General features: G+C 51.2%; 1 non-coding gene across 1 annotated transcript; it reads right to left on the bottom strand.

Moving 5' to 3' along the window:
* Nucleotides 1-2,355: 2,355 nt before the first annotated feature.
* LOC122812376 lies at nucleotides 2,356-2,509 on the bottom strand. The gene has a single exon (XR_006366398.1). It is a non-coding gene; the product is annotated as a 5.8S ribosomal RNA (ribosomal RNA).
* Nucleotides 2,510-2,873: the final 364 nt, after the last annotated feature.

Genomic DNA, 2,873 nt, shown 5'->3' with positions numbered 1-2,873 from the left:
ACTGACACAACAGAAAATTACTAAATAAAATTAAACAAGGAGAGGCATTTGTAAAAGAAAAACATCTCCAGGATGTGCCAAGTATTGGCAGAATGTTCAGACTTGCAAATCCAACAAGTGGAGGGGTACGATGTACTTCAAAAATGGCGCACAGTCCAACAACATGAAAAGAACATGGAGGAATTAAATTAAGATGGCATATTATATTAAGTGCCATATTATTATAAATACTACTTTTATAGCCCTTGTATTAGATGCATATCAACATGTTTGTATTTTTCCATCAAGCTCAGTCAATCAATTCTCACTCAAGTATGGTAATGTGTGTATATATGGTGCTGATGTATTCTACAAACTGTGGAAGATCAACTCGATAACAAACATGAAAAGTAATCCTAAAACTGATGAGAGCCTTCCCAAGCAAAAATAACATTACTATACTACTGTAAAAGTGCAGCTTCTGTTAGTCCCATACATTCTGGAAAAAATGAAAAACTGGAAATCAAAAATAACCACCTCAGCTAGCAGAATTTCACTAATAGAAAACTGGTAATGTAAGCATAGTACAAATAACTTGCAGCTTGAGGGGAGAAGCACCACATACACACACCAAACGGAGATCACCTGCTGTAGAATATCCAGTCGAATGGAGCAATAAAATCCAAGTCACCCGCAACACACACACTAAACGGAATGGAGCTCAGTCCAATGGAGCAGTAAAATCCAAGTCACCCATGCACTGAAATCCAAATCCCGCCCTGCAAGAGATCAAAACTCACCTCATCTCTATCCTGATTGGACTTGCCTGCAGATGAAGCAGTCCAGAGCTCTTCTGTTCTGTGTGGTCTTCAGCGCACAGACTCCTGGGCATCTGCGGGGCTGAGATGCATTCCTCTCTATCCGGACTGCTGACAAAGGCAGTCTGGAGTTCTGTCTGAGTCCCCAGTGCATGTGCGCATGTGCGGAGTTCCGGGACTCGTGATTTAAAATTTTTTTTTTGTTTTCTTGTCTTTACTTTTTTGTTTTCTTTTTGCTTTGCTTTCTAGGTGGTGGGGCTGCAGTCCTGCAGTCCTATAGCATGAGCCACCCCTGTGGGTGGGTCACCGATGTTGCTGCAGACCCCGGGCACCGGAGGTGAGCTCGACTGGTGGCAGTACATGGTCAGGTCACACTGAGGGCAGTCTCGTCCAGTCGACAGTGCCATCGGGAGCCAGGGCCACCCAGAGGCAGTCATCTCCCATGACCCCAGGGCACAGCTAGGGCTGATGCCATGGGCTATAACACTCCCTTCCATGGGGAGCCAACTTCCGCGTGGCCTTTCCACCTGACCAGGAGCAGGTCACAGAGCACCGCTGTGGAGGTAGTGCACTCGATGGCAGCCAACGCTCCTGGGGATGGGTCCCCACCCCCATGGAGAGGGAAGGGGATCTGCCTTGCCCCTGGGCAGCTGAGGCAGCCGCCAGGTTGAATCCTTAGGTTGGACTACGCAGATCACACTCGTTTACCTCTGAATGGTTTCATGCCCTCTTTAACTCTCTCTTCAAAGTTCTTTTCAACTTTCTCTTACGGCACTTGTCTGCTATTGGTCTTGTGCCAGTGTTTAGCTTTAGATGGAGTTTGCCAGTTTAACACCCGCTTTGGGCTGCATTCACAAATAACCCAACTCCAGGAAGACCTGATCCCGACATGCCAGGGGCTGCCACCGGCCTCACACCATCTTCAGGATGATCCTCGATCACAAGGACTTGGGGCCCCCTGGGCGGCACCGGGGAGATGGACTTCCATATGCCACCTTTCCCTGCGCCCATCACCTGGGTGAGGATTCGGCACTGTGCTCTTCCCTCTTCACATGCCGTTACTGAAAGAATCCTGGGTAGTTTCTTTTCCTCCATTTAGTAATATGCTTAACTTCAGTGGGTTGCCACGTCTGATCTGAGGTCATGTTCTGAGCACAGTCACATGAGGGCGGAGGGATGGTGGGTGACTCATTGGTGGATGGACTGCCCGTCATCCTCCCCTGGCCCCCATACACCTGCTCCTCACCGCTGGACTGTGGGTGGCAGAGGAGGATGGCCGACACAGCTCTGGCTCACACGAACTGGGAGGGTGGAAGTCAGGTTCTGACCCAGAAGGCCAGCCTGGTAGCAGTACCACTAATAGCCTCCAGGGGGGCCTGGATGCGCACCTGCTCCCTCCCATCCTCAGATGGGGTTCTCAGCTCATGGCAGTGGTGGACTCCTCTCATCCATCTGTGTCTCTCCCTGGGGGGACAGGGTGCCCACAGCAGGCTCCCTTGACTCCCTGACCATGCTCTTGATGGGGGCCTAACATCCCCGAGGGCGATGAAAAGCATGATGACCCTCAGACAGGCATAGCCCTGGGAGTAACCCGGGGCCACAAAGTGCATTCCAAGTGACGATAATCAATGTGTCCTGCAATTCACATTAGTTTTCGCAGATAGCTGCGTTCTTCATCGATGAATGAGCCAAGTGATTCAATACTCAGAGTCTTACTGGTTCTCGTTCGCCAGGGAGCCCCCTGTCCGTGCAGTGTCACACCTTGAGATAAGCATGTGAGGTTTCATGGGCATCGTCGTGGGTGTCCTGACCGGGGTTACTGGCCCCATGCTGCGGGATGGCAGGGAGTCCCGCGGCAGCTACACTCCCAACCTTCTGGGTCTTTGAGCTGACACTCCGCACAGAGTGGGGCATCCTCCACAGGTACCTGTGACTGACATCGAGGGGAGAAGACTCCAGTGTGCCACCCCAGGGGTGAACCTGCATGGCCATAGGGGCAGCCACTGCCCCCACTAAGATGGTACCCTCTTCCTCCTCATACTGCATGTGGAGCCAGCCACCTCCAGGGCACGTAGC

This window comes from Protopterus annectens, chromosome 9.part0 (assembly GCF_019279795.1).
Source record: "Protopterus annectens isolate FY-2018-M chromosome 9.part0, PAN1.0, whole genome shotgun sequence".
Classification (NCBI taxonomy): domain Eukaryota; kingdom Metazoa; phylum Chordata; order Ceratodontiformes; family Protopteridae; genus Protopterus; species Protopterus annectens.
Note: the sequence above shows the minus strand (reverse complement) of the source record. Positions and strands in the feature narration are given on the sequence as shown.